Source organism: Lipotes vexillifer, unplaced genomic scaffold, assembly GCF_000442215.2.
Source record: "Lipotes vexillifer unplaced genomic scaffold, Lipotes_vexillifer_v1.1 scaffold207, whole genome shotgun sequence".
NCBI classification, from domain to species: domain Eukaryota; kingdom Metazoa; phylum Chordata; class Mammalia; order Artiodactyla; family Lipotidae; genus Lipotes; species Lipotes vexillifer.
Window position 1 is genome coordinate 1,035,218 of NW_006784469.1, and position 10,466 is coordinate 1,045,683.

The 10,466-nt window shown below is 33.5% G+C and overlaps 1 protein-coding gene across 1 annotated transcript in view; it reads left to right on the forward strand.

The window, feature by feature from the left end:
* The window catches only part of DMD (dystrophin), a 1,809,438-nt gene that overhangs the window by 958,211 nt on the left and 840,761 nt on the right, over window positions 1–10,466 (forward strand). The gene's annotated exons all lie outside the window — the stretch shown is intronic.

Consider the following 10,466-nt stretch of genomic DNA (forward strand, 5'->3'; position numbering starts at 1 on the left):
AACAAGTATCATAAATCAAAATTACTTATTCTTACCTATAATATAGACTTAATCAGTGATTAATCAATGCATGATAAACTTCCCCAAAAGGTGTTTTATTTATTTATTACTATTTATTTATTTATTTACTTACTTGTGAGTCTTCATCTTTCTAACTTGGATACTTTTTAAATCTAATATTTTAAAATGCTTATCAAAGTAATGCATAGTTATTCTTTAAAACCAAGTAGTGCGTATGAATATATAAGGAAAAGCAACATCAGTTGATCCATCAGTATTTATCGAAAGGCAGTCTTCTTCCCACTGTACTGCTGTGGCAACTTTATCATAAATCAAGTGAACATATATGTATGAATCTGTTCTGGATTCTCTATTCACTTCCATTTGATTATCACTGTCCTTCAACTAGTACCACACTGGCTTTATAACAATCATCTTTCAACAGCTTTATTGAGATATAATTTATATACCATACAATTCACCCATTTTAAAGTGTACAAATCAATGGTTTTGGTATATTTACTTTTTAAATTGTGGTAAAATATATATAACGTAAAATCTGTCATTTTAACCATTTTAAGTTTATAATTCACTGTCATTTATTATATCCACAATGTGAAACCATTACCATTGTCTATTGCTAAAACATTTTCGTTACCCCAAGCAGAAATTCTGTAACCATTAAGTAATAACTCCCCATATCCCTACCCCCGACACCCCCAAAGAGTAACCTCTAATCTACTTTCTGTCTCTATGAATTTGCCTATTCTAGATATTTCATATAAGTGGACTCACACTACCTTTGTCCCTTTGTGTCTAGATTATTTTACTTGGCGTAAGGTTTTAAAGTCTCACGCATGTTGTAGCAGGTATCAGAACTTCATTCCTTTTTATGATTGAACAAGATTATACTGTGTATGTGTGTATATATTCAATATATATATACACATACGTATGTGTATATATACCTGCATGTATACATACAATGTATATATGTATATATATACCTATATATACATATAATATATACATACATACATGTATATGTGTGTGTGTGTGTGTGTGTGTGTGTGTGTGTATACACATACACACAAACCCAACATACTTGTTTTATAAAAAAAATTGGGGATCTGGTAGTGTAAATCCTCCAACCTTATTCTTCTTAGACCAGAGTGTTTTTTTTTTTTTTGCTATTTTTGGTTCTTTGGTTTACCAAATAAATTTTAGAACCAACTTGTCATTTTTTACGAAAACCTGCCAGGATATTGATTTGAATTGTGTTGAATTTATAGATCAGTTAACTTTTTACATTATTGAGTAATCTAATCCGTGAAAATGTTACATCCCTTCATTTATTTAGGTCTTCTTGAATGCCTTTTTAGAAATATTTTGCAGTTTTCAGTCCAGAGGGCCTGCACATGTTTTATTAGATTTAATCCCAGATATTTGATATTTTGATCCTTTTATAAATGGGATTCATTTCAAATTTTATTTTCTTTTTGTTGCTGGTATATAAAAATAGATTTTTTTTTTACATTAAGCACACATCCAGTGTCCTCACCAAATTCACTTACTAATATTAATGGTTTGTAAAACATTTTGGATTATTTTAACGTACACAATCGTGTCATCAAATAGAGGAAGTTTCTCTCTTTTCAATCCTTATGATTTTAATTGTTTTTGCATAAACTTGGACCCCTAAAACAGTGTTTAATAGAAGTGGTGATAATGGATAGCCTTGGTTCATTCCCTGTTTCAGGTGGAAAACTTTCAGTAATTGATCATTAAGTACGATGTTTCTTGTAGGACATTTTATAGATCCTCTTAATCAGATTAAGGAATTTTTCCTTGTTCCGTTTCTCAAGTTTTTATTATGAATATGTGTTGAACATATTCATATACTTTCTCTGCATTTATTAAAGTGATTCTATGATTTTTCTCCTCTGAATGTGATAAACTACAGCCATTGTTTTTGGAATGTGAAACTACTCTGGGATTCCAGAAATAAATTCTATTGGTCATGATGTCTTGTACTTTTTATGGATTGCTAGATTCAGTTTTCTAATATGCTGTTTATGATTTTTATCTTTGTTCATGGCAGGAAACGGTCTGTAATTTTTTTTGAATCCTTCTCCCGTGTTAATAGCACTGTTAGACTAGTCTTATAAAACAAGTTGAGAGGTGCTCTCTTTCTTTGTTCTGAAATAAATTGGTGAAGACTGGTATCAAGTCATCAGTGCATGGGGTATTATGTTTTGTTTTGTTTTGTTTTGTTATTGTTGGGTTTTTTTGGTGAGAAAGTTTTTGATAATTGATCCATTTTTTTAAATAGATACAGGGATGGTTAAATTTTTATTTCTTTGTGTGTCAGCTTTTTTAAGTTGTGTCTTTCAAGGAATTTGTCCATTTCCATGCTGTTTTCCCTTTTGGGGCTGTAGACTTTGTTCATACAGCTAGTGATCCTTTGTATATTTATATTTAAGAATGAGAAAATAGAAAGACTGCAAGCTCTAAGTACCTGGTTGGGTCTTGTTAACTGGGATATTTTACTCTATGTGCTAAGGTAGAGAGCTGAGTCTCTTGTTGAAAGAGAACTTCAAAGTCTATAATGCAGTGGGCTTTATTCTGAGGTATTCATACCAACTGCTGAGATTCCTTCCAGACACTAGGTTCACTTTCTTTAGGTAAGAACTACACTTATTGTTTTGATTTATGTTTATTTTTGCCTGTAGGTAAGTGCTAAGGGAAGATCATTCATTGTGTAGTAGTTTTGATATTGACACAAATTTTCATCTACAAACTTTCAGTACCCAAATTTTACATGCTTCTTATTCCCAAATACCATGACATCTTTAATCCAAATGCTCTCCAGGTTTTGCCAAGTTCAGATCCCCCTGTACCTAAGGCTTCTTCTCTCTTACTTTATATGTCCTCATATGTACTTTCTCCATATGTGCTTTTGACCTTCCAAGGATGTGTTGAGACCTCGCATCCACTTTTGACTACAGTTCTACTACCTTATTGAGCATATTTAATACCTGTTAACTTTGTTCTATTCAAAATATAAAGCAAATTGTAATCCTTTAAACCAGGAGCAAAATCCATGCCAAGAAAATATTGTAGAACTATAATTTTCTGTAATATAAAATGGCTTCTTTCAAACCTGGCACAGTTGCCTCTAAAGAATTGCTTGTTATTCATCAATACTCAACTAAATTGAGAGGTGTGAACAAGTTATACTAAGAGAAGTTCCTGTATGTAGTTGATTTGAAAATAAAATAATAGAGACTTAATTTTGAACTGTGTCAGGATATTCATTGTATTTTTAAATTGATGATGCTGAAGTTCTTGTAACGCATCTTTTACACGACTGATAAAATATTTATGAACTGAGTACCAGTTATATGGCATTAAATTCAAAATGTGTGTTTTGATCTCTATAATTCAAGCAACTAGGTATTTGGGAAAAAATCTTTTATTTTTATCTATCAACACTGGAAATTTTTTGAGTTAATTTTTTTCCTACTGAAAAATGTAAAGTTTCTTCCTTTAATAGTTTCAAAATAGCCATGTAAACATATAGACACTTGCATCTGGAGGGAATGTATTTTCCTAGTAATTAACTTTTGTAGCCACATAACAGTACAAATAAAATCATTCCTCATAGGAAGAGAACAAGGAGGAAAGATGCCCCAAAATATTCCACAATATCTCAGTACATCCTGATATTGCAAAAAGGAACACAAAAATTATAATTGTAGGAAATGTGAGAGAACTCTCAAAAACATACACTAGCAGCTTTGTGAATAGTGAAACGTGAGTCAAGCTTTTGTCTTTTCGGCAACAGAATAAAAAGTCAATTTTTTATGATAGAAAATTAAAACTAAGACTATGAGTACCATCTTGTGTAGACTTACATTACTGTATCACTCATAATATCTGTCTTATCCCAAAATTATAATTTTCATACTATATCTTTGCCACCAAATGTCATAGAAGTTGGAATGTTATTCACTAGTCATATTAAAAATTATTTGTCCCTTCTCAATCCCTATGCCACCCTATTCCTCTTGGTTTAAACTTAAGAATAGAAAATGAATGATTAGTGCCAGATTTATGTCATTGCACAGGTCAGCAGCTTAAAAAGAATAAGATGGTCAAGATGATCAAGAGACAGTCTTGACCATCATTAAACCTCAGATTCTCAGTCATTAGAAGAGAGAAGAAATAATGGAGATCCCTTCCCTGTATTCTCCAGCGCACTCCTTCATCTAAAGGCTAGAGTGAGTGTTGTAACTAGTAGGTCATGGTTGCTGGGGTACAAACATGCCAATTCCTTAACAGTTAGTATCTTTAAAACTGTCCTACTATCACAGTATCTGGTGGCAGGTGCCTTTCTCCACAGCTAACTCTAATATGTTGTACCCTGTATATTTAGCCAACTTACCAATTACTTTGGCACATTTATGTTTTATTACTGAAGAGAGAAAACAGCGATGGGAGGTAATATAGCTATTCCTTTAAGGGAGTGGTGGACTCTATAATGGGTTTGTTGCAAAACTGTGTTAACTTGCCGTGGCCTGGGTAGCATCTCTTTGTAGCAGAGATGGAAAATGTTGCTTTGAAGCTGAATATAAGTCTTGGTTCAGATTGTGGCTTCCTCCAGATAAGGATCATGAAGTGATATCCTCATTTTTGCCTAATACATATTTTGAGCTTTACAGTCTAACAATAATATCCTTAAGATCTACAAAATGGGAATGTTATTAAAGCTAGCCTCTGTGTTTTTCTCTAAGTGTCTCACACATGATCTTCATACACATGTCTGATTCTGTGTTGATTTCCATATTTATCCCTCATCATATTTCTTTGTATGTCCTCTTAACTTTGTGTGTGTGCCTCTCCCCATCACTATTACCCTCTTCGTTTTTTCTGTTTTATATGTCTTTGCCTATGAATTGATATCTTTCTATTGTCTACCATGAATGTACTTTCCTAAATTCATATATGTCAGGTTTTTCTCTGCCTGGGTAGTATATGCAACACATTCTCTCCTACTCTCTCTTTCTTTGACTCTACCTTTTAATCCTTCTTTCATCTTCTCCTGTCCTTGTCACTTTGTGTCCCCTTCCTTCATTGTTCTTTTGGTGCGTTTTGTGTAGGTATTTTTTCAACTACACATTATTTAGAACCAAAATATGTTTTATCAGCCTTAAATTTTGAATCATCTTATAAGCTTCCTATACTTGGTTGAAAAGGTAGAAAGATGGAACATTTATTTTGTAGACTCATAGGATTATTCAAATGGAAGGAGCCTAACGAAACCCAGTTACTTTCACATCTTCTAGATTAGAACACTGAGTCCTAGAAAGGTTATGTGACTTATTTGAGAACACATTATTTAAATGTAAAGGTTATTCCAAATTAAATGGTTTTTTTTTTTTAACTTTTCAGTGAAGCTCAAGTGGTTTTTCTGTGGATAATATGGTAGAAAGAAAGAAAAAACATGGTTTCCCATGTCATTCCATTGCTCATTTGAAGGAAAAAGTTGAGATTTCTTTTCATTTAAAGAATCCATATGAGTGATTTTGCTTTGCTTTTTACCCTTTTGGGGAAACTGGATGCTATGTTGTCAAATTATTTTCTAGAACCTTCTTTACTGGGGACCATTTGTAATTGTGGAATACAGGAACACATGTTTATGTTTCAGAATTAGTTATATGTCTACTATTTTTGATGTTAAATAACTTAACAGGTAGTATATATTATATATTCCTATTAGTCACAATAAATAAATTTCATTTTATTGAGTACATTTAAAATTTTTCCTCATATTTTGCCATTTATTTGTAAATAGTAAATTACTATTTTAATTTGTTAAGGCCTAGGCATTATTAAATAGTGCATATAAAGACTTAAAATATTTTACAAACACAAATAAGAAATTTTGCTGGAAGGCAAATTTCAGTTAAGTGCACCTTAACAAAAAAATATGATCCACTTTACCTAGACATAAGTAAGGTTTAAAAATTAATATATGTAGCAAACTTTAATACAGGAATAACTTTTGTAATATTGATAATAGTACAAGGATTGTTTTCAGACTAAATCACAAAATAAATATTATGAAAGTAAAAATACATATGGTGAAACTCATAGGCCAGACGATCTACAATATACAAATGACTGTATGTAAATTTCCAGAAATCTGGTTCATTTTGTATTAACCCCTAATCGTGTTACTTCTTAGTATCCATCCAAGCAGTAAACATTTTAGATTTGTTCTTTTTATTTGTGTCAGGTAAATAAATGTTTGGTCTTTTTCCAGGTGTGTTTGTCATGTAATGCCAGCCGTTATTTGCCATTGCTATAAATCTGGAGACTAAAAAAGAGAAAGTTAAATCAAGCTAAAGCTCGGCATTTCCATTCCTTGCTCAAAAATGGACATTTGCTCCGATGGATTATTTTCCTAGCAAAGGCCGTGATTAATAGATTGTTCTAGTAGTGACCATTCAATCCTGCCCTTAATGTGTGAACTACTTTTGTTAACTACAGAAAAGAATCTTTGCAAGAAATACAAAAAACTGGTATTTACCTATTTGCTATTAAGATACATAGCCTGATAATTCTTGAAAGTGCATCATCTTGGAAGTTTCTTTTATATAGTTAATAATTGCATTGTAACATTTATTCATTCATTTAAATCATTCATCCAACAGACATCTAATGAGTGACCACTGTATGCCATATGCTCTCCTAAGGATATCATAATCAGTTCTCATCCTTGCCTTATTTAATGGACGTTCAGAATTACATAGGGCTTGGCATTTTAACTACTCATATCTCTAATTTGTAGTTGCTAAATAGTTTGAAGCCGAGAGTTGAGTGGCAGAGTCGTAATTAAAAGTTTATAACATAAGCATCTTTGATTTTGCTTCCTATAATTTCACACTAAGATAGGGGTCCTTACTAGGTTGTGTGTCATGAGTCATGATTTTGCCTCTTGTCCCATCATAATTTTCAGTAGCTCGCTCTTTCACTCTCATGCGTGAGCTCCCACTTTGGAAGACTGAAAAAATATATAAGGTTTACCCCAGTTATGAGAACAAACATCAGGCTTTAAAGGTGGGCCTGGCCCAGTACTCAATACGTATTATTATCATCACTGCTAATGTTCTCTTGACACTTCTGTAAGTTGAGATGTTTGGCCTGTCCAAGAAACCTGTTTGCCATTACTACCAGATTAATCACAATTAAATAAGTTTATAATAATATGTGGTTTTTAACTTTCCAAATGATTGAAGTTTCAGGCAATGCCAAGAATATGGATCAGACATTTTACAAACAAAAAGTAAACGGGAGTTGTGAGGAGGCAGTTTATCGTGGTGATTAATAGTGAGGCTTATGGATTATAGATTCTACCCCTCAGTTATAACATCTGAAAAATTCAGGTAATCGTATAACATACTTTCCAGGTTGTGGTGAAAATTCAATGAGATAGTGCATGGGAAATGCACAACACAGTATCTGGTGCATTGTAATTGGTCAAAAATGTTAACTTTAATTTAAAAATTAGGTGTATTGTTAGTACAGAAAAACACAAAGACCAAGCACGAAACTCTTGCTGAGTCACCTTTTTTTCAAGTGTGGTAAGAGGACTTAACATGAGGTCTAATAACATCTTAACACATTTTTAAGAGTACAATACAGTATTGTTAACTCTGTGCACTATATTTTATAACAGATCTCCAGAAGCTTTTCATCTTGCATAACTGAAACTACATCCATTAAACAATTTCCATTTCCTTCCCTCCCTCCCTTGCCCCTGGTAACCATCATTCTACTCTCTGTTTCTATGAGTTTGACAGTTTTAGATGCCTCATTTAGGTGGAATCATGCAGTATTTGTCCTTCTGTGACTGTTTATTGTTGTTGGGGTATTTTGGGGTTTTTTTCGTTTTTTGTTCTTTTTGTTTTTTTTTTTGTTTTTTGGCTAAACATAATGTCCTCTAGGAAGATGCACATTCTTGTATGTGGGGGGGGGATTTCCTTCTTTTTTATGGCTGAATAATATTCACCATCTTATTCAAGCAGTTATAAATATGGCTCTTAGGGAGAAAGCTAAAATACGTGCCACCATTATGAATCCAAAAGCTGGACCAGAGGAGAGATAGAAGCACCAAAACTAAGAAGGAACCCTAATGGAAGGCACAGAGAGTTTATAGCCTGTGGTCTCCCTTCCACTGATCGCATTATTCTCAGTATCTGGGACTGGCTAGCAGTTCAGATTAAAAGTACTGAAAAATGATGGGTGTTTTTCTCCTCACATCGGTCATGGAGTAAGTCCAAGTAGTCCACCATTGTTTTCGAGCACCAACATTTTCACGCTTTAAGTATGAGCATAATTTAAGATGACTTTTTTTTAACCCTGAGCGTCTTTGTAACCTACTCACCTGACTTAACTCAGAAATCCAGACAAAGTGTAATTGAGCCTTCACACTGCTTCCGCACCCGCTTCCCCTACCTTCATTCTGCATATGTTGGTTTCCTCCATTTTGGTGGAGTGAGTGATGAGAACGCATTTGTAGAAAGTTTCATTGGAGCCAGATAACGTTCTGTCAGGAAACTTCAACCTAATTCTAGATAATGTGTTCATTTCAATGCAGTGCTATTTTTAAAGATAAGAACAAAGAAAACTCCAGCATGCATTGTAAAGCACTGATACTTGTGCAGCAACTCATTTCCATATTAAAACTTTACTTTTCCACTCTACACATACAGAGAGTGTGCATGGAGTATGTAAATTTGTCATTTAAATATGCTGTGGACCAGACTTTATTAAAAAGGTAAACTAATTTCAGATGAAAACCAGATGTGACTATTCTGGCAAGCTTTCTTCCCTGTTCATAATGAATTTAAAATGAAGAGAAGTGTAATGATGATTTAAAACAAAGGAAAAAATTTCATAACTCTGCCCTTCAGTGTGACATTTTTGAAGTAAGTCCTTTATTAGCACAAAGATGTTTGCCCTGTAGCAATGAATATTAGAAAGGAGAAGAAATGATATGATAAAAAGAGATTTTGCTAATATAAAAAGTTGCTCCTCTTGTTTCTACAATGCCTTCGCTTTGAGATGACTAGATTATATAGTGTCAGCCCTGACACTAGAGGGGTCACCTTTCTTTCTAATAATTTAATGATCTTGAAATGGCATTAAATGGAGGTTTTCATATGCCAGCTCCTTAAACTGAGGTTGAATAACAAATGAAAATTAAAGATGTATTTAAGAGCACAAGATGGTAAATTCTAATCCAGTTTCATTTATTGCATCACGTGCAAAGCCAGTAAGTAATGCAAAAATAAAAGTGCTATTTTTATAAAAGGTCAGTCATACCAGAAATGAACTTTTCTGTTGTATCTTTATACTTATACTGTAAGATGTGCGAGTTTTTTAATATACCTAAAAGAATTTAATACTAAATCCTGACTACATTATACATGTCAGCTGACCCCTGGTGCTTCAAACCCTAGAAAAGAGACACTGTATGCTGGATTGGTTGATGTATTCCATTTTTGTTGTAGACCACCTGCCAGGGCTTATAGCAGATCTGTAATGGGTTTCTTACCTTTTATTGTGTAGAAAATGGATTGATAGATTAGGCCTGGGGCCAGCGAACCATGGAACCCCAGGTCTGCAGGAAAGAGTTTATCACCCTTTGGTGTTATTTCTGTCTCGTGTCAGCTGAGAAGGATGAGGTAGATAATCTGAGAGTAAGCTGGATGCCAAAATCAGCATTCCACTCATTTATCCACCTTATAGTTCAGGGCAAGGCCACTGTATGGGTTATGAAGGGACTGATAAAGGCCTGATGGACATGTTTTGTTTTGCTGCCTTTTAATTTATTTACTAATATTAGAACTAATTGCAAGACATCAAAGAGACCATTTCATTGTTGCTGGAGAAAATCAATCTGTTTTGCTGTAGAAGTAAAAGTATTTGAACTGAATGGTGCAGTTATTATTTGTGAACATTTACAGTTATCACTGGGAAAAGTATGCACCATCTTTGGCACAGTTGGCCAAGTGTGGGTGAAAAAAGATGGACCAGGAAATGGGCCAGAAACCAAAGTCATTGCAAGGATATTTCACGAAAATTCCATTTGTCCTGATAGTTGCGATCTATAGGCAACCTGTGACTGATGATTATACCTTAAAGGCAGTCTAAAAATGAGTTTCTTGGGAAGTTGACACATTCTGCCTGTTCATGATGTGGGTGACATCAACAATTTTGAATAAGGCAATAATTCTTGGACTCATTTAGACATTTATAAAAGAATGAAATTCTGTAAAATGACCGTCGTGAAGATTTGCTTTTGTTGCTTGTGCGGTTGTTAGAAATCCTAGACCAATACGGTTATCTCCTTGAAGCTGCCTTATTGTTTTTTTTTTTTTTTTTTTTTTTTTTCT